Raw genomic sequence first — 22,201 nt, 5'->3', positions numbered from 1 at the left:
CCAGCTCCCTCTGTGATGAAAGTAAGTGAATGCAACCACAGCACGATAAGCTATGCAAACTCAACCTGTTATAAATGGTTAAAGGAACAGTTCACCCAAAAATTCAAATTCACTCATTATCCACTCCCCCCCGTGCCGATGTAAAGTTGGGTGAAGTTTCGTAGTCCACCAAACATTTCTGGAGCTTCATAGTGAAACAGTGTTCTCTTAAACAACTGAAGTAGATGGGGACTTGTTTTGAAGCGTAAAAAAAACACTGAAAGAGCCTATAAAATCGCTCCATTCAGCTCGTCAAGCATAATCCAAGTCTCCAGACGCCCTGAGATCCCAAATTGCTTTGAAAAGATGTTATTTACACACGTCTTTGCGCGGTTGAGCCGACGCTAACGATTTTAGCTTGGGAGCTACAGTGAAGATTTCAGCTAAAAATGGTTGTAAATGACATCTTTTCAAAGCAATTTGGGATTTTTTTTCAGTTGTTTTTTGTTTTAAGACAAGTCCCCATCTACTTCAGTTGTTTAGGAGAATGCTGCAACGCTGCTTTGCTGTGAAGCTCCAGAAATGTTTTGCGGACTACGAAAACTTTCCCCAACTGGCATGAGGGTGAATTTAAACTTTGGGCGAACTGTCCCTTGAACTTAGACATTTTGGGAAATATCCTTACTCACTTGGGTGCTGAACGATACATGACTGTACAAGCTCCAGCACTGAGCTGGTTAGCCTAGGTTAGCAGCTAGCCTAGCTCTGTCCAACAGAAACTGTCTACAGCACCTTTAAAGGAGACCGATTTTGCTTTTTTGTTGTTTTACCTTTCCTTCAGTATGTTCATATGTTCATGTGCATGTAAAAGTCCACACCAACAGAAGCTCCTCTCTCCCACAGAAAACACTGCTCCTGAACGCCTCGTCAGTAGTCCCGCCTTTAATTCCGTGACTTTGTGACATCACATGCCACTCATAATTTATAGTCTAGCAGTTAGTTTGGCACGTGACAATTGATTCAGCACAGCTGCTCTGTTGTTGTTAGCGTTGCTGGCTCAGGCATGTGTGAGCTGACCAATCAGAGCAGGCTGGGTATTCAGGAGGGGGGGCCTTAAAGAGACAGGAGCTAAAACAGAGCGTTTCAGACAGAGGGGGAATACAGAGCTGCAGCACTGGACTGTATGAGAACACTGATGTGCTTTTTGAGGATTAAATCATGTAAACCTATTCTAGTAGTAACCCAAAATACAGTTATGAACCTGGAAATGAGCACAGTATGTCTCCTTTAAAGCTCCCTAATCATCATTTAATCTCAATAACTATTCACGTTTCATTAAAAAGATGGCAAATGCAGTCAATTCCTGACAAGCTTATTGGTTTTCAAGGGATACGGATCACATTTTTCTCCTACTGGACAGCAAGAACTTGGAGAGGTGAAGCCTATCTGTGGCCAAAACTCAGAGTTCACATGAGAGGATCCAGCTAAGCCTCAGGGCCTTGGACACAAAAACACACATGCACTCAAAAAAACAACACAATTTTATTCATTCCCAGACCCGAAACTATAAATCTTCGGTAACTCCAACCTGATAAAAACATTTGATTGACCCGAGCCTAATAAAAAATGTAAATGTGCAGTGTAATCCAGATCATAACTTGTTGGTCCAAGTAACTCCAAACCTCTTCTTGCTAATAGGGGAAAAAAGCGTGCAGTGGTTGTAAAACAAAGCAAACACCCTGCAAAAATGCAAGTGTAGTTGGTCCAGATGATACCACTAAACCATCCTTAACTTCTTCGAAAACAATCAGGCGTACACCAAACGTGCCGCTGCTAAACCCAAAGTCAAGGAGCTCTAGATTTTCTCGATCTGAACTTCCTTGACCCTCCTCACATCTGCAGAGTGAGCGGTGTTGTGTGTGTTTCCACGGTGCTGCTGACAAAAATCCACAACAACATTGTTCTGATGGCCCTTTTGCTCGCAACACTGCGAATGTTACAGCACGGTAATCAGAAACTATCAGCGAGTTAATTGTACAACTAGTTTCGACCTCAACCATGTGTGTTACCACATTTTCCCCCTAATTAGGAGGGATTTTTTTGTGCAAAGTAAGGAAAAACAGGATCACTTTAAATGGCTGAGAGTTAGAAATTAGAAACAGCTGCACGAGAAGGTTCTCAGTTCTGTTAAAAACTAACATTTCTTGCATTAAGGAGATTATCGCCTCAGATGTCAGACGGTTCAGTTGAAGGTGGTTTTCAATGCAAGTAAGAGCAGCTACTCAACAGGTTTCCACTGCAGAAAACAGTCCAACAGCTTCACCTCGGACATGTTTAACATCACGATAAATCCACGTCGGGCGTGAAGCGAGGGATTCCCGACTGTTTCTTGGCAGGTGCACATGATCAAGAGGATAGAGAGGCAAAGGAATCTGGTCAGTTTGCATCGGACAGGAGTTAATCTGAGATCTGACTCGTGTTTAAGGTGGAAGATAGGTAGCAAAAAAAAAAAAAGCCCAAACTTTCCATCTCTGACTCATTTCTCAGCTGCCACAGAGCCCCCTCTCTCTAAACTCTAATCCTAATTTATGAGACACTCAAAACTACAAAACTTCTTAACACTTAATCCTTTTCCTTCTTCGGCTCTGGATGGAAAACTGCCTGATTCTTTCCCTCCCTTGTTGAAAGACGTGCAACTAAGATTTCTAGAAATGTCATGACATTCCATTAACCGGTGCTAAATCCTGTCAAGATGCTGCTGCCGTGCATTTATTTTAACAAGCTTAAGCCGGAGTTATTCTTCCCAGGTGTCTCCTTTTGGATTTTCTTTTGCATTTTGGAAAACTGTCAGACATTTGTCTGCAGAGACTTCTGTCAGCAGAGGGAGCAGAGCTCTTATGAAACATTTTGGGAAGTCAGGATTTTTTGGGAAGTTTCTTTTTTTCCTCACGTGCCATCCCAGAAGTTAATATTTTCCAAAGTGTGTGCAGAAAAACACATTCAAAATCAAACAATAAGCTCAACCATGCCTTCAGAGCTGATGAAAGCCTACACATGGTGCCCATGCCAACCAAAACATCATTAAATCCTGTTGTGCCAGTGGTGACGCATCACTTACCTTTTGTGTTGCTGCTGCTGCTGGAGTATCACAAAGCTGTGAGCAGTGTTGGGACAGACGCTGAGCAGCAGCTCTGCTGAGGGTTTGGCTTTTATCTGCAGGTGGGTGGAGCTGCACGAAGCTGAGCGAGAGGAGAAGCACTGGATCTGTGCATGTATGAATGCGAGAGAGAGGAAAACTGTGTGTGAGAGAGAAAAACCACTCCTGGAGCTGTGTGTTTGCAGCATTAGAAGTTATTAGAGACGAACTGAGGCAAAAAAGAGAGAGGGAGCCCAATCAGCTGCCCGACGACAGATCACGAGGAGGAAGATTCTCGTTTGACTTGGACCTCTCGGCGCATTCTTTGCATGCAGGAAGATTTGAGGGCAGGGTCCTCGCTTTGGTTTTGGCTGAGGTCAAGAGCTAGCTGAGAAGGGGAGGTTTTCGTGACTACCGCAGCGCACACACAGTAGTTGGCAAAACAACCGAAAGCTCAGAAGCTGTTCTGGAGCTTTCGGTCGCATTAAACAGTCTTCCTCAGCAGATTTGTAGATGTTTACACCGAAAGGCCCTTAGAGCCAAAATGGATGAGAGCATTTACTTTGTTATTTTTCACACACTCTCAGTACTCGTCTCCTGTGCTCAATCAAAAACCAAGCGTCTACAGCCATGCTAGCAGCTCGAAGCACAGCGTTACTTTGAGCTGAATGCTAACATCAGCAGCACCGTAGTTGCTACGACACAGAGCTCACAGCCAAGCGTGCAGCCCTTTGAGGCATAGCGATGCTTCGAGCTAAAAGCTAACATGCAGACATTCAGCAGGAGGCATGTTCACCCATCTTAGTTTAGCGTCATACCATGCTAACATTTGCATTTAGCATCGGACGCAAAGTATGGTTGTGTGTAGATGGCAACCCTAGATTTGCGAAACTCTTGCACAAAACAAAAGCGCTTGAGTCTGCACATGCTAGCAATACAGATGTTTGTCTTCAGGGCTTTCTGCCAGAATTGGACCATTTGTGTCCCATGTGAAACTAAGAGTAAACGTTTGCTTATTATTTTAACCAAGGCCGTGATCTTTTCCTTAACCTAACCAAGTGGTTTTGTCGTAGCTGAAAACTGAAAAACAAAAAGTTAAAGATGACTTTTAGCTTCAAATGAGACCAGAGTCCTGTGTTTGATCAAGTCATCTACCAGACGCTCGTCCCTAAGTGGATTTCTAGGGATACGGGACCACAGAGTACAACTGAGACCGATAGTAAACAAAAGTCTTTGGCATCATAATTGTAATCCTTGGCCTGCTGATGGCGCTGCAGCAATATTTAGAGGATTAAGAAGTCATTAGGATTCATCCTCTGGAGACCAGGAATATCTGCACCAAATTTCACACCAACCAATCCGATAATCTTTGAGATATCAGAGTCTGGACCAAAGTGGTGGGCCAACTGACTGATATCTTTGCTAGCATGGCTAAAAAAAGATGATTCAAGAAAACTTTTGTCAGTTAAATTGTTTTACAAATCATGTTAGATGTAATACTAATCTGAAACTACGATGGAAAGTAGCCATGGGAAGTGAAGTTCAAATCCATGGAGCTAAACTAAGCTAAAGATTGGTTAAATTAGAGTGCAGCGTTGCCAGATTGGACTGACGAGTCTAGAACCTGCCCAATTGTCGTAAAAGTAGACCCATTTTTTAAATCTTCTGTTGGAGGGGATTTTTCTTCTGTTCAAGCAAAAACAGCAATCATTGATAGTATTCATTGTTTTGGAATATAGCCTAACTTTTTGTCGGTGGAAAGGTTTTTTGTCCACCCACTTAAACAAAAAGAAGCCCAATCTGGCAACACAACCCCTTCAATGTGACTCCTTTGCAGAGCTTTTGGTGTAAAATGTCAAAAAGATTTATCTTTCGTCCAAAATCTTCGCTGTATGGAAGTAAGAAGCAGAGACGAGGGGCCGGACCTTCACACTGTGAACAGCTGGTTCACATTTGAGGGAATTATTCTTTGTGTTTTTGTTTGTGTTGCTATTTCAGTTCTTGAACGTGTTCTCCCCACGAAGGAACTGCTTATAAAGAAAACATTTTGGTTTCCCACCCGGACCGATTTTCCTGACAGCTTCTTTGTGCCGAAATTCGCTGTTAATTTGTGCTTGTTAAAGTCATTTACAGTGTAAATAGTCATGACTTCAGTTAACATGGACAGAAAGACTTATTTTCCTTCACTGACCAACAACCTACTACTTTTTAAAAAAATCAAAATCTGGAACCTATTCTTCATTTTTCACTGTCAGTCATATAAGTCATCACTTTCACTTTTATGAAGTCCAGAGCAGCAAACCAAGAGAGAGAACAACAAGCAGTCGGCTGCGTGGAAACACTGACTTCATACCTGTCTGCATACAGACTTCCTGTTCATGTAGTTATTAACCTGCGACTTAGATCTCAAGGCCAAGTTGCCAAAGCAAAGGGAAAAGCACAGACAACCTTGGCAATGACGCTTAATATTCCCTGTTTCCTGTTCCACAATCAACTTTCTTTCATCTTGAGGATTGGCAGCTAGGACTCATCAGTAACACTCACAGATGGACGCACTGTTCGAAAACACGAGTTCGGTTTGTGTTGTTTACAGAGGATGACGTCTGTCGGAAATTCACATTGTTTTCTCAAGTTTTGGTTTTGAAAAGCTATCCACGAGCATCTCTCTCAAAACTAAGACCGTGCCCTGTCAAACAGCCTTAACGTATTTCAAAATGTTGCAGCAGCTATAAAATGGCTTCCATGTGATTGACTGGAATCTGATTAATACAGTCATGGATATAATTTGTTGGTGGGCATGGATTTTGAAATATGTTGTTCTCCAAAACCAACAAAACACTGAAACAAAGTGAAGTGGACATTGGAAAAAATATTAAAGTCTTTATGGGCACACTTTTTACTTCTTTTCCTGGCACCTCTCTCTGACATGATCGTTTGAGGGTCATGGGAATAAAGTCGAATCAGTCTGTATTTTACCATCATGGTGGTTCCTGAGGCTTGTACTATTGGTTCTGTCAGCCCAATGCTCAAACTTGTAGACAAACACTTGAGTATAAAGTGCAAAACTAAGCAATAATAATGCAAAATGTAAGATTTTTGCCTCTTAACTTCCCAGATAGCACAAATAAGTCTTCCTGAAGTTGACCCGACAAAGCAAATTGTTTGGGAAGACGTACGAGAGACATCGGCAAGTGCTCACTAACGTAACTTGCGCCGATGATGTGCTATTGTAAGTACAACAACTAGGGGTTTTATTTTGAAAGAAACTTGATCATTAGCCCAATAGATCTCACAGAGGAAAAATACTGTACTTGTATCTTGTGTGAAAACATGTTAATCAGAAAAAAAAGTGTCGAAGAGTCTGTAGCCATTCTAGCAGCTTGGCTAGCTTGGCTAGGTTGCCACATCAGTGTTTTGTGATATGCTAACATCTGCATGTTCAGGCTTATTTTGACAATGCTAACATGTTAATGTTTATCAGGTATAATGTTTGCCATGTTTACCATCTTAGTTTAGTTTATTAGCATGCTAACATTTACTTATTAGCAGTTAAACAAAAAGTACAGCTGAGGCTGATGGGAATGTGTTAGAGGAAAAGTTATGAGTTCAGCTAAGTTAATGTAATAAATCCTGAGGGGGGCATGAACGTCTGTCAAATACTTTATGGTGAATCATCCAATAAATATTTTAGTCTGGACCACAGAGGCAGGCTGCTAATGTTCCTAAAATCACTGCAATATGTTTGCACATTTGAAAAAAACTGTGTTTGGTAGTTTTGGTTAAATTCAAGACGCCAGATTAATTCCTCCACCATGATTTGGTTGCCTCAAAGTTTTTTCATTTTTTTTATTTTTTTTGCTCAGTGTGCATTTCCCAAAGACAGACAAGGCAGTACCCTGGCTCCACTTCTGTCACCACAGATTTGAGTAACACTTTGTTTCTGTCCAGATTGCCTGACTTTTTTCGATCTAGCAGAACCACAGCTGTCGAGTTCAGCCGTGAATTGGACCAGTCTGTGAGAACGTCTCATAAAGTCACCTAACAACTCAGAAAAATGCAGACCTTCCTCTTCCTCCCATGTACCTCTTGGTTATTTGGTGGAGAAAGGAAATAACTAAGCACAGCAGTGAGGAGGGGAAAATAGGATCAGCAGTGAAAAATGTTAAAGCTTGTCAATTAAAGTTTATGTTGATACACTGTGGTTAACAAACTTGGATGCAGGCATTTCATTATAGATTGCTGGAGAAGTGTGAGAATTCAGACTGGAGCCAATGATCTAATTCTCAAGCACAGCACATTACTACAATCTCTAAATCAGTGGGGTTGTGTAAAATGTGACCACCGACTTGGCAAATGATCACCTAAAGAAGAATGAGGAAGGTTTTTCTTTACTTGCCTTAAAGAAATTTAACTAGTTGCAGTTTCTTTCAGGGCCTTTTTTCTTTTCTTGCCCGAGAATATTGTTAATTTAATTGTTCTTTTCTTACTTGATCTTCAGAACATTTTGCTCTCAGTAGTATTTCCCTACTGTTTGGACAGTTGGAGTTGATCCTGGATGCTATCCATGCTAATGGTAGCGCCTCTGTCCTGCTCTTACACACTTGGTTACACCTTAGTCTTTTACTTTTACTTTTGTATGTAGCCATCAAGTGCATATTTAAGAGCCCTTTTACGGAGCATTTATTTATATAATATAAGTCAACACCCAAAAAAAGGTCTGTCATGGGTTTTTTAGCTAACTCTTTCAGCAAACGTTAGCTTAAATAAGTAGCTAGGCTAGCTAACAGTTGTGATTTCAGCCAGTAAAATCAATAATGAGCAATTTATTTGAGACGAAACATCAACTGTGTAGTTTTTCCCCACTGCGTTGACTGTGTGAGAGTTGGTCCGGGATGCTATCAGAGTTTAAGCTAACGTTAGCAGCTCTGTCGTGCTCTTTATTGGATATGGGGAAGTTTACAGCATAGTCTTTCACAGCATGTATGTAGCCATCAAGTGCATATTTAAGAGCCTTATTTACAGGGTAATACGAAATATTTGCACAGACTTCATGCTAAAATGATCAAACATGACCATCTGATAGTCAGCGTAATGAAACATTATTCCTTTTATACACCTTTCAAAGCGTTTTCGTCTGTTAGCCTAAATACTAAAGGCAATTCTTATCTTCAGACTGTCAGAAAACCAAAAGTAGATATGAGAAACTTGACAGCAAAAACATATCTGTACTGTACTTTTCACTCCTCATCTATCATACAGACCCTCAACTAAGATTAACCCTAAAGCCTTGTGGAGAGATTTATGAGCTCTCGCTGGATTTCCTGCATGCCAGCACGGGTTTTTTTAAAATGTTCATACATCAAGCTTATATGTAGGGATTTCCTTTCTGACACCTCTGTTTGGTAGCTTGCCAAAGTGAAAATCTGACATCTTTACACTTCCTTACAAGCCATATTGGTGAGGTAAAAGAGTCTCCTGAGTTTGATGTGTACGCGCGGACTAATTTGTAAATGGCTAACAGAGCTCTGTTACATCCTGGTTCTGCTTTTTGTCCTTTGTGGAGTGCACTTGAAAGATTTTGGCTCAAAAAGACTTCAGATGCAGGTCCTGACTGTAGTTACATGATGTCATTACAAGAAACCGATGAATACCAGTTACAGCTGTGGGGCAGGACAGGCTAATGGTCCTGATGTGATGAGGCAGAACTGTGTATACGTTCCCAGCAACAACATCCATATGGCGAACAAAAGTAAAGGGCTATACATCAGTCAACACCGTCTGCAGTACTTCCTCACAGGGAAACATGCAAACCTGATGATTCCTGCTGGAACCAGTTACTTAATGCGGTGACGAGCTGCTTTCTCTCATGACCACCTCTGAATTTTTCTGTCTGGCTGTTAATCCAGTCGTCTCAGGGCCTGCTTTGAGACTCGAGTGTTCCTCTCCATCTTTGGTGGATGGTTTTGAGAGTTTGGCAGAGGGACAGCGAGCGCAGAGCAACCGGATACAAAAGGTTTCTTGAGACGACAGATTGTCTTCATCTCTTCATCAAAGCCAGCGGGCTGTGTGAAAAAGCACAAGGCCTGGCAAAGACTTTTTCAAAGAAAACCATTTAGCCCTCTCACTTTTCCTTTGGAGCTCTTGACTGTGTCTCACTGTAACTGGCACGAGTGATTGACAGATAGCAGTGGAGTGAAATCATGAGACGGCTTAATTGGCTGTAAAAATCTAAAGCCACGCCAGCAGCTCCGTGAGGCTGAACTTAGGCGTAGTTGTGCTTTGAGCTTAAATGCACAATATCTAATTTCCTCCGCTAGGGATCCTTCTATCAAAACAAAAGACATTTGCCAAGTGTTGGGTGCAGAGCCAGACCTTCTGGAGGAATAAACACCCGGAGTTACATCGGATTCTGCTCTGATCCGGAGCCGACGAGGAGGAGAGCTCAGAGATTACTTTTTAACTTTAGGGAATAAAAGGTGGATTCATCTTCACTCCTGTTTATTAACCCGACTGCAGCAGCGATCCCTAAGTGACCTCTATTGTCGGGTATTTACATATGTACTGCAATGATGACTGTGAACTAGAGTTGGAGGGGAAATGTACTCCACGAACGACATTACAGAGAGGAGAGGCGAAACGAAGGGAGAGAACTGGTTTCTCTGGTGAGTGCTGAATTTAGTGAGAGCTGCGTATGTAAAGTAATCTGGCTGTTGGCGGTGAATCAACTTTCCCCGCAAGTAACGCAAATACACACAAATGATCTGCCATGATTTCATTCGCAGACGTCTTAATCCTGCTAATAGAGATGGGCGACCAATAGTGGTTGGCCTGTTCACCATCTTAGTTTAGCGTTTTAGCATGCTAACGTTTGCTAATTAGCAGTAGAGAACTGAAGCTGATGGAGTTTAGTTTTGCAGGTTTTCGGTCATGCATCAGCACAAATTATGTACCAACTAAAACCTAAAATTTCAACCTCATGGTGGCTCTAGAGGAAAAAGTCAGGGGATCATCAAAGACATTAGGATACATACCTTTTTTACTTTAAGTGTCACTGCAAGCCATGACCCCGAAACTGAAGCATCTAATTCAAATTCAGCCATTACTATTTCAGTACTTCCAACTGATTTCCAGCGGCCACATCTCAAAATTTCTTTGTGGAAAAGGTTCACTACAGAAATGTATCATTTGCTAATGAGGTTTTATCGTTCAATGTGCTTTGATTGAACAGATCATCTACAACAATCCAGAAACCAGAGTTCAGAGACAGTGTCACAGCTGTCTCACTACATTTCCAAGAGCATTAAATCACCAGAAATCTGTTTCTGATGAGCAGTAACCACGCTACACGTGTGCTTGTAAGATAAAAATGTATTTGCTGGCACAGTACGAATGGAAAGTTTTCAGACCCTGTCAAGTTGTTGTCATTTTGTCATGCTTCAGACTTAAAATGGATTTAGTTCGTCCATTTTGCTCAATAATCTACATACAAACTAGTGCAGGTGGCGCTTTAATGTACAGTATAGTGTAAGGTAAACTTTTTGAGAGAACAAAGAACCCTCCCAACACGTAACCTGTGTTTCAAGAAATGTTAATTGCTCAGACGGTCAAATATTATCATTAACATCTCATGGTGAGCAAAGCGTTCACTGTAGCATGCTACGCTGGACAGCTTGTGAAAACATAACACACAAGAGCAGAATACTGTTTATTCATGTTGTCACCGCGTGTTTTCCTTCAGGTGAAGTCAGGCCAATTATTGTGCAAAACCAAAAGCGCACCGGTTCCGTGTGATACGGCAGGAAAGGGATCATTTGCCGCTAACCGCCTTTACCAACATTTCCTGTGCTCATTAAGACAGAGAAAGCAGGGTTGTACGAGGGCAAACCAGCTCCCGTCTGAGCTTTAAGCCTCCTTTTCTTGCTTTGTCTGTCACTGTGCTGGAAACATGTCAGCGTGTGGAATGTGTGGATCCCAGTGTGGATCCCAGTGTGCATGTTTTCTTAAGTATGATGCAATTGTCTAGGGCCAGGAGACCACGCTCAACCCATTGTTTTACAATAACTTGCAGGCTGAAGTAAATGACTCGACTAGCTTTGGTTCTGGGAGTGTTGCAGTGTATTTTACATTCTTTAACACGATAAGATACGATCGGTTTCGGGATGTTAAATGTTTCCAGGAGAGATTTATAGATAACTTTTCCTGGCGCACCCACTTTTTTTCCTACCATTACTAGCCTAACAGTGGCGTCATTGATTTCCTACATTTACCATAAAGCCCAAAAAACAGGTAGTTTGTTTCTTGTGACTTTATATAATAAGTCATTCAACGTTACTATTATTAACTGCTGCTACGTGTTAGCTCTGCTAGCCTAGCTATCGATGGGGCAAAAGAACGATGGGGGTGTTGAATCATACAAATTTCTACATAATGTTGCTTTAACAGCGAGCCTGTGACGGCGACATCACTTAACATAAAACATGATCTTACAGCAGCAATACATTCTGGATTATTGATGTTACAGGTAAAGGACAAAACACATCTTATATTTTCCGTACTAGCTTTTAGAAATAAAAAGAAAATAAATGTAAAAAACACACTGTACAACAACAATCCATAACGTTTACAGAAGATTTACAAAACCCAAATTTTGTGTTTTGTGAATTTTCCGTGATTTGTCGTTGTGTTTCACACTTCAGGGCCACTGTACCAAAAATCCAGCGTCCTACAATTCCCATAATGCAACTTGTTAGGGTCTGTTGTACGGCACGTATGAAGAAATTAGCAGTATTATTACTTTATGATTTGTAGAAAGCATTGATGGGAAGCTTTTTTTATATTCAACTCGATACAGAAGTGTTTACTTAAATAAAGTTTCTAGATATTCGTAGCGCTATATTGTCAATTTGCATATTTTTTACCCTCACGAGACTAACAACTCCAACCTTCTTGAGCTGTCGAGTGATGTAAAACATTAACATATTTCCCCTCTTTGTCCACAAAAATTTACAGTTCACTCAGTTATCTCAAAGAGTCTCCGTCAGTACAGTCTGTGTTTCTGGGCAGGAGTAATTACATTATGAAAATGGTGAATATGATCCATAAACATTCACTCTTTCTTTTTCTGCTCCTCTGCAGTCGGCCAACTCCTACACACTGCCTGGCTGCTGCACTCACACGCACCTGAACACACCTGCCTGCCAACAAGCCTTCATAAATAAATGTGAGTGGACATGATGGTAAGTAGATTAAAAGTGCAGGGAAAATGTGTCACTTTCACTCAGACTCCTCTACATATTTAAAGACGAGAAAGTACTTTGACTTCAAGACGAGTGTTTAAAAATACATAATTCAACCCACTTGTCAATAATGTATTTTTATTGGATAGGGCGACAATACAGTGAAATTAATGGTCCATTCATAACGAATTCAAGATTAAATATCCGATTTTCTCCAACGTTTTGGAATAAAACGAGACATTCACGGTCTCCAACGCTGAGGATAAAACTCCATCTTTCCCACAGCATGCGTTATTTCCACACTTTCATCCACATTTTGTCAAACTATGCTGTCATCCGACTCTGAGCGCACACTTTCATCGGCCTTGGGCATGAAGGTAATCTCTGTCCGTCAAGATTACTGCATGTATGCGAGAGAATACCACAGCTCTGGGAGAGCCTCCCTCCTCCAGTGTTTTATTTATTTGGCTGCACGTTTGAGCCAAACGCTTCGGTTTGCATTTCATTCCCCTGCTGCCCTTGGAACGGGGGCCAGATATGTGGACTGGAAACCCCCGGTGTTTGATGGTGGGAAGTATATTAATCAATTTTAGGTGGATTCGAGAAAAAAAAAAGGAGCTTGCTCACAGCGTTAAAAGCCGCTGAGTCATTGTCTGTTCATCTGGGACGGAGTCTGGCCAAAGTCTGGGTCCACTGGGTTTGGGATGAAAGATTTGAGTTTGTCTTTAAAGCTTAAAGTGAAGCTTGTTTTAACATTTTTCTCCCTTCTTGCTTTTTTTAAAGGGGGCACCATTTGGGGCATGTTTTGTCCATCGGGTTGTGGGTTAAGCAGTGAAGTCACAAATACACCGCTGATCCAGAAATTCCTGCATCTATTACTCATTTTTCTGCCCCGTGTCAGTTTTGGGTCGTCTCTGCATACAGTTTTTTTCAGACGGACATGTTATGAGCACCATGTTGAGTTCCTCATGAGAATGCTGTTTGACCAAGACCAGACAGGTGTCTTGATAAACACTCATGATTCCCACCACACCCACACTGTAAAGCCAACGCTGTGTTTTGCTATAGGATTGAAGGTTCAGCTCTGCGAACGTTATTTATTAAAGGAGACATATTAGGCTCATTTTCAGGATCATAATTTTATTTTGGGTTACTCTTAGAATAGGTTTACATGCTTTAATCCTCAAAAACCACATCAGCTTTCTCATACTGTCCAGTAATGCAGCACTGTATCCCCGCTCCAGTTTTAGCTCCTGTCTCTTTAAGGCCCCACCTCTGATTGGTCAGCTCACACATGCCTGAGCCAGCACTGCTTATCATGTATCTCCGGTCGGCTCTGTTTTCTTCTCAGCTATCAGTCAGCTTCACGTCTACGTTAAATATAAGCATAAATTATGCAAAATGTGACATGGTGACGCAGTGTGATGTCAGGAAGTCACAGAATTAAAGGCGGGGCTATGGACCAGGTGTTTCAGGTACTTCAGGAGCAGTATTTTCTGTAGGAGATAGGAGCTCCCGTTGGCTTGGACTTTGACCTTTTAGTGATCTTTTACATGCACAGGAACCAACATAAAACACAGAAGGATAGGGAGAGAATAAAAAAAGCATAACAGGTCTTGCTCTTTACATTTTCCCAAATCCCAAAGCTTCTTTCGTTCAACCAGCAGTTTATCAAAAGGTTTCAACACAAAGATGGTCTTTCACGCTCGTACCAGGTTTTTCTTCTGCAGCGCAATTATAAAAGGATCCAGACGGCATCCAACAGAACATAAACATATGTTTAACAGCAGTTTCTTTGGGACTATTAGCAGAACAGAACAGTGCGGTTTCAGGAATTAGCCTGCAACAAGAAGTCACGTCCAGGGGATCGAACAAATGTTTGCTTTGAAAACCGTACAAGTGTTCAACTCGGCGTTCCCACACTCAAATGAACTTAATAAGGCTAAAAATAAGACGAGTTACAAGCATATTCTCTCTCGTAGAGGCTTTGCCTCATTAAACATACATACTGGGTGAGGGTTCCCAGAATGAAAAAGTTTAGTGTTCGCCGTCCTGGACCGGTTTCTACTTCACTGTGCAGCAAAACAAAATGTAATTTGGCTTAATAGACCTTTGATGTCGAAACCAATGGTGTAATGTAAGTACATTTACTCAAATACTGTACTTCAGTACAATTTTGAGGTACTTGTACTTCACTTTTGAGTCTAAAATGAAAGAAGCTGAGTCTTCATTTAACATTAAAAGACCAAAAAATGAATGAACAAGATCTCATTTCAAAATTAAGCATAAAATGTATTTTAATTACGGTAAATTGCTGTTTTTTACAAGATGGCTATCTGCCATTACTTTACAGTATTTTTTTGTGTCCTGCTGTCAGAATATGTTTTTACAGCGTGCAGCTCGTCACCTCAAAGTGCCAATATGACACTAATTAGCCTGATTCATTGGCTTCAAAGCTCCAGTGGCGTAAAGTCGTTCTTGTAATTACGTCCCAGGAGGTGTGTGCACACTTCCTTTAATTTTCTAACATGAACCAGCTCATATTATCCTCCGGAGTCAGGAATGGCAGCTGTCTCACATTCATGCCACTGTAAGCAAACGGATGAAATATAGCAGCCTGAAAAAAGAGACGACGAGCCAAGATCTTGTCTCTTTTCCGTGAAGCTCCGACGGCCTTCCAGACTAATTAAGGGGATCGTTTTCAGACAAATGATGGATTCCTTTTCCTTCCACCTCTTCTATAGGTCACGCTGCCGTGGGTGGGTGAGAATTTACAGCCACCTCCTTTATGGGTAATTTGCAAGCGGACATCGCTCGCTTTGAAGTACCAAGAGCGCCGAGCCGCAGGTATTTTCGGCCTGGTGTTGTGAAAGTATCATTAGAGAGTCTCGTCATGTGTTTTCAGGAGTGTTTGTCAAGTACAGGACTGTGATGTTGAGCAGGAGTAGCTTCTCGTGCACGTGGTCGACGTGAAAAAGTCGAATTCCTCCCCATTTGTGTGTCAGACGAAGCCACAAAGCCCTGTTTTATTTCTGCACTTGGCAAAATATTTGCGCTAATATCCCCAAAACAGGCTCACTTTTACGCCTCGCCAAGCAGACCGGATCGCTGCGATCCCAGATTCTGTCTGCTACGGGTTCAAAAACCTCCAAACTCAGACACGATGCAGAGACACACCAATTCTACATCCATTCAGACGCCATTAAGAGAAATAGGCTGCAGCTGACACACCAAAGCCGCCCTGGTGCAACATCAAACACAGATGCGAGGCAAAAAAAATAAGGGGCCGATGCATCCAGAAACAGCCGAACTGAGCCGGTCAGAAGCAGCAGAAGTCCAAAGCAGACAGTGCAAATAATTCCCAGCATTCCTCTGAGGAGCAGAGCAAACTAAACCCCGGCGTTCGTCTGCCAAACAGGCTGAGACTCTGATACCTGAGTGTGGATCAGTGTTGTGGTGGACTAACAAGCATGAGAGACGTGTCGAAATTAGTTTTAGTTTGTGTTTTACAACCTGAAAATTGCTTTTAGCCCAGAACATGCTGTGATCTTTCCTGTTGACCCTGTGAGTGTCTCAGGCCCAGCCAGCCTACTGCTGGTAGTAGGAGAGAGGATTAACACTGTACAGGGGCGTTGGATTTTTAGGGCTAACATGTATCGCTTGTGTTTTACTTAACAAAGCGGTTTATCTCCTTTGTATAACTGAGAATTTGGATGCAATAAAATACAAAATGCTCCTTTAAGCTCTTAAAAATGCACATTAAAATGTCAGCTTATGAAATAAAGTCCGTCCAGCCACCTCTTCAAACTGTTGTAAGTGTTTTATTGCCACGATTTGAATGTAATAGTTTTTTTTCTTTTCTTAGTCATTCTCAGGTAATTGGTTCCCTGACATCTTTAAAGTAGTCCACTTTAAAAATTTGCAGTGTATGGTCATTAAAACATTGTTTTTATCCGTATTTTATTGCTAAAAAAGCGTAATCAATACAATTTTTACCTCCTTGTACTAAAAATGCGAGCACCTGGATATCCACGTCCTCATCAGAAAGTCTATTTAGGTCGGTCATCTGTGCAAGCAGCCTATTACGACCCATATTTATTGCTAGGTGACGCCCTCTAGTGGCCGTACTAATTATTACGTCGCAAAGGAGGAAGTCAGGGGACGTAGTATATAGCACTGAGCCAGTGGCGGATTTAAGAAATTTGGGGCCCAAGGCAAAGGCAGGCATGGGGCCCTCTGAGGTCAATTATACAGATACATACATTTTAACAGAATACACGTGTATTATTTGTTTTACCTTTTGTCCCTCTCTTCCTGTCCCTTTTTCACGTTGTCTCTCCCTCATTCTGAAAACAAACACACACAAAACACAGTATAAGGCTCTTACCCAGTGGTGAAGTGTAAGTATATTTACTCAAGTGCTGACGTAGACATTTTAGGATTTCATGCAACTTCAATTTTGTCTGCTCCGCTGTATCTCAGAGGCAAATACTGCACTTTCTACTCCACTACTGTACATCATTTACGTTGCTGGTTACATATTTCAAACCCATCCTGCCCAGTGAAAACCATGTACCCTCAAAATGATGATTTAATGCTAATATTTGTGATAAACTGAAAGACTCTTCCTTTGTGGGGTGACTTCTTGAGCCAAAACTCTTTAAAAAATCGTCTTGGGCCAGCTGGAAAATACATCATGACAAGACTTCAGTGAAGTTAGTTTTAAGTTGGATATTCGACATTCGCAAGCCACTCCAACATTTCAAGTGCACCCGTATTGCAGACTTTACAGTAAACACACGGAGAAGACAGCTACAGCGTGTACTGACTTCCTGTTTTCGAAATAAAAATGTGGGATATTTAAAGCAGAGATACTGTGTTTAAAGCTATTGAGAAGCTATTGAGCTAAGATGCTAATATTTGCATATAAAAATTAATATAAATTAATAAAACATATTCAGAGGTTCAAAATGTAAAAACAAGAGGTGTATCTCATGCAGCCAGTGTAGATACATGATCCCACACTGATTTTGAGCCAATTGATCACATGACCTGGAAGCTATTGAGCTAACATGCTAATATTTACACATAAAAATTTATTTAAAAAAATAATAAAAATTAATTAAAAATATTTAGAGATGTAAAATGTAAAAACAAGAGGTGTATCTCATGCAGCCAGTGTAGTTACATGATCAGACACTGATTTTGAGTCAATTGATCACATGACCTGGGAGCTATTGAGCTAATATGCTAATATTTACATATAAGAATGAATAAAAATTAATAAAAAATATTTAAAGATGTAAAATGTAAAAACAAGAGGTGTATCTCATGCAGCCAGTGTAGTTACATGATCCCACACTGATTTTGAGTCAATTGATCACATAACCTGGAAGCTATTGACCTAAAATGCTAATATTTACACGTAAAAATTAATACAAAATATTTAAAGATGTAAAATGTAAAAACATGAGGCGTATCTCAACCAGCCAGTGTAGTTACATGATCCCAACATGATTTTGAGTCAATTGATCACATGACCTGGAAGCTATTGAGATAAGGAACTTGGGGCCCTAGGCAACCGCCTAGTTTTGCCTAATGGTAAGTCCGCTGTTACACTGAGCTGATCCAAACATGGTGTGCGGTGCCTGCTCAGGCCTGTGACAGCTGACCAATCAGAGCAGTCAAGTTTTTCAAGTAAACAACCAAATTAAATGTATAACCCTGAAAATGAGCATTATATGTGTTTTCCTCTTTATCTCCTGATACATAAGAGTCATCTTTGTCACTTAAATGTTAACGTGTCCCATTCGTAATATTTAGTTTATAAAGTTTCCAATCTATATCATGAAAGCTAGTGAGCTAGATGTGTGTGTAATAAGAGTTTTTGATATTTTAGGGCATTACATTCACATTAGACACCTAATGTTTGCTAAATTGCATCCCTGAAGGTTTCACTGACATTTCACTGTACTTTATTATCCAGCGAAATGACTCCCAGACATGGAAACAGCTGAAGTCAGCCATCTGTGGGAGACTTTATCAACTCCATCAGCTTTTCACAACTCGCTGCTATGGCGTTGATGTGTTAATCTCACAATGGATTGATGTTAAGGGGGTTCAGGCAGCGTCGATTCAGTGTCAGGGAATAAAGAGTCAAAACAGAGACAGAATCATAACAAAGATGCAGCCAGACCAGAAGAAGACGGACTACCGTTGGTCTTCGCAGTGGGTCTGTGCAGCTCGGCCCTGGACCCTGTTTGTCCAGCTTTCTCTCTTCGTTTGCCAGGAGGACAAGTTTGTGTTGGCTCGGTCTCGTCACACAGGGAGACATTACACACAGACTGTGTTGACTGAGAACGAAGTCGCTGCCTACGAACCCGTAATGGAGGTCTGCCAAAGCTTATAGATGCTAAATCCGAACAGTCACGAGTTTGTTTGACAAGGTCCTGAAGTTATGTTTGATAGTCCAAAACTACAATTCAATGTAAAAATATATAATCAGGATTCATAGGCATGACTTCATAGGCTTCAGCAGCTGCTGTCTGAGGTGTTTAATGAAATTTGTATGTGAATATTTCTCTAATATCAGGTTAAAATTGGATCTTAAGTTGCTTTAATAAGAGTCTTTACCCTCCCAGGTAGTTTTACCTGCTGTTATAGGATATTTACCAAAAAAGGACACACTTGGCCAGTTGGCAATAACTTTGTGTATATTTTTATATAGTTTTTTGTGTGTATTTTATTTAAAATGTATCATATAAAGTTGACTTTTAAGAATTTTAAGGTACCTGTTCTGTCCTGTACCTACGCTCATGGCAATAAACCTAAATCTAAATCATTATAAGTAACATTTTTAAGTGCCACTTCAAAAATAAGTAAAAAAAACAATAAATACAAGGTACGTCTTGCTTGTAATCTGCCAATGTAACATGTTAAAATTGACTAAAAAGTCACTACATCTCACTAAAATGTTAGTTTCTCGGTGTCTTAAATTAAGTGTAATGAGTTATTTTGACTAGAAATTAGACAAATATACATAAATAATGTGATGGCTTCTTTGAGACAGACATGACCTAACACGTCTGGTATTGTACAGTTTATTAAAGTCCTGTGTGTGAGGATTCATGCTCAGCTGATGAAATGACTGTTACATGAGACGCAGAAGGCAGAGGGACTAATTGACTACAGGTGTGTGTTTACAGCATCTTTCACACGAGCTGTCGGACATCATAACGTCTGTCAGGCTACAAAACGAGCCTCATTCAGACCACCAAAGATGTTGGTGTAGAGGTCCTTTACTAATAAAGGTGCAGAGGATCAGTGAAACGTCTTTCTGTTAGCTTAGCTTAGCACAAACACCAGCACTTCTCAAGCTCACTAATTAACAAGTTCTATCATGTTTGTTTAATCTGTATCAAAAAAGGTCTTGTTGTTCCTGTAGGGTTGCCTGGCAACCGGCATAGTTTTCACGAAATAGTCCGGCAAAACCTCCCGAAAAACCCCAACTTATATTTATTTATTACACTTTAAAGAAACAAGGTCAAAAAATGTTAATCAGTGAGCTTTAGAGGTAGATTTCATTACCTTTGCACAGAGCTGGGCTAGCTAGGCTATTTCTCTAGCTCGAGTCTTTATGCTAAGCTAGGCTAATTGGCTGTAGCTTTCATATTTACAGTACAGACATGTGTGGTATCAATCTACTCGTCTAACTCTCAGCAAGACAGTGATCAAAAACACATTTGGGATAATGGAAGTACACAACTGAAATATAGAACAATGTTGTTTTTAGACATTTTAATGTTACATATTGTATCTTTTATGTGTATGAGGTAATCATTATAGGTCCAACAAACCCGGTGGCGAATGATTCCTTTAATGTAATAATAAAGCAGAAGAGACTTTCCCTTTTCACCCTTGTTGAGGTCAGGATAGGAGGCATTGTCAAGATGTTTAGTCTACTGCATTTTATTTTTCAGCTTGCTTTCCGAAACACCTACAGCACACCCTTCCTTCCTGTCTTCTCGATTCCTGGCGGATTCCACAAAATGAAGCAAAACAAACGACTTCTTCTCTTTCTGCTCTGCTTTTACTGATTCTGTTTGATGAATACGTCTTTAATAAGCCGCTGTGAGAGTGTCGAAGTTGTGGATCTTTGCGCACCACCATATGAATCAAACATCTAGACGTAGTTATAGCTTCTTACCACTGTTCTTCCATGGCATTCACATCATGTGGTGGTTCAGACCCTTCACTCTAATGATCAAACCGAAGCTCTTTCGCGTCTGTGGTCGTCCTCACTCTTTCAGAAACCACATTACAGACGAGTATCCTCTTGTGAAGTGCTCTCTCTCGGTTTAGGGTCTTAGTGCGACTGGCAGCAGAACTGAGCGGCAGGATTCACACTTTGCCTCCACACTGAGATTTTGATCTGTCAGTGTTCCCGCCTCGCTAGACTCTGGCGCTGACGCTCGTACATGTGTCACAGCCCCTCGCTCGCACTAATAGACTTTTACAGGGTTTTCCTTGGCAGGGGACACGGAGGACTGTCGTGTCTCGGTGTCCAAGCTAAACAGTGAAGCGTTACGGTTACGGTTCTGGACGGCACGCAAAGAGTCTGAAACTAAAGAACTTTGTCACACCAAAGACGCTCTGCTGTTGGATGCGTTCATTAACCAGGGCGCTAGTGTTTTAACAGATGTTAGCCCTCTATTGCATTAATATATTTAAAATTTTTGTCTTCTGATAAACTCAACCCACCCAGAAGTATTTATATATTTGCTTGTGGACGAAATCCAAGAAAATTTGATTTCTCTAGAGCAACTTTGAAAAGTTATGTTTGGACACACATATAATCCCTTGTTCATTACAGAACAAGTTAATTTTTAATAATGAACCTTTAATTAATTCTGTGTGAAATATAAAGCATAATAAAAATGACGTGTGTGTTTGAATACATGTTTTTCTCTTCTCGGATTTCGAACTACGTATTTTATAAAAGGCTGCAACTAATGATTATATTCATTATTGATTTATTTGCAGATTATTTAACTAACTAAACAGTTCAACTAAAATTATTTTTTTTCAAAAAGTTGCCATTTAATTTACTGTCAATCAACTGCTTGCTTCATCAACTTGTACATAATCATGGGTAGTTTATTCTGTAACAGAGCGCAACATTTTATTTTGAAAAATCCTAATTTGTAAATCAACCATGAACCAAAGCCAGTTTGTTTATTCAGTCACAAAAACAAAGAGAGTTTGTTTATCAATGAAGATCTTTCTCTTCTGGTTAAAATGTCTTCTCCAACACTACAGAGTGCACCTTTAAAGGAGTTTAAATCTATAGTACCAACCACAAATTGAACATTATCTCCACTTCATTTCCTCATTGGATTGATCAAACATCATAATATGTAAAAATGGAAATATTTATCCATGTTTAAGGGGGTCAGAGGGCCAGAGTGACTCTCTGTTGCTTCAAGGTGATGGTGTGCAGCAGAGGGTTAATGTCTATAGCACTGCCCCCTTGTGGTGGCTCACAGGAAATGCACCTGAACAAGCTGACAAGTGTCATCAATTAGAGTTTGTGTTTGTACAAGCTGGCACTAAAGTTTCAAGACGTTTATAAGCTTGTCTACACTCAAATAAAGCTTTTATTTTTTTCTATTTATTGAATTTAATATTGTAAACTACACATTAACATAATGAAGCCACTGATGCACTAAAACTGTATATGCCTATTTTGCAAATAGGAAAAAATGTTGAGAAGTGATTTTATAAGTGCTTAAATACAGGGAGGAAGTTCATCCAGCCACAGGGCGAAAGACATGAGCAATTTGTATATAAT

General features: G+C 40.6%; 1 protein-coding gene across 1 annotated transcript in view; it reads right to left on the bottom strand.

Annotated features, from left to right (window-relative positions):
* The window catches only part of LOC311253307 (uncharacterized protein), a 35,279-nt gene extending 18,386 nt beyond the window's left edge, over positions 1 to 16,893 (bottom strand). Inside the window, exons 1-2 of the mRNA XM_084347183.1 lie at positions 16,649 to 16,893; positions 3,098 to 3,243 (exon numbers count right to left, since the gene is read on the bottom strand). The gene's annotated coding sequence lies outside the window, so the exon portion shown is untranslated. The remainder of the gene's footprint in view (positions 1 to 3,097; positions 3,244 to 16,648) is intronic.
* Between the last annotated feature and the right edge of the window lie 5,308 nt (positions 16,894 to 22,201).

Source organism: Pagrus pagrus (assembly GCF_965226575.1).
Source record: "Pagrus pagrus genome assembly, chromosome: 24".
Lineage (NCBI taxonomy): Eukaryota > Metazoa > Chordata > Actinopteri > Spariformes > Sparidae > Pagrus > Pagrus pagrus.
Note: the sequence above shows the minus strand (reverse complement) of the source record. Positions and strands in the feature narration are given on the sequence as shown.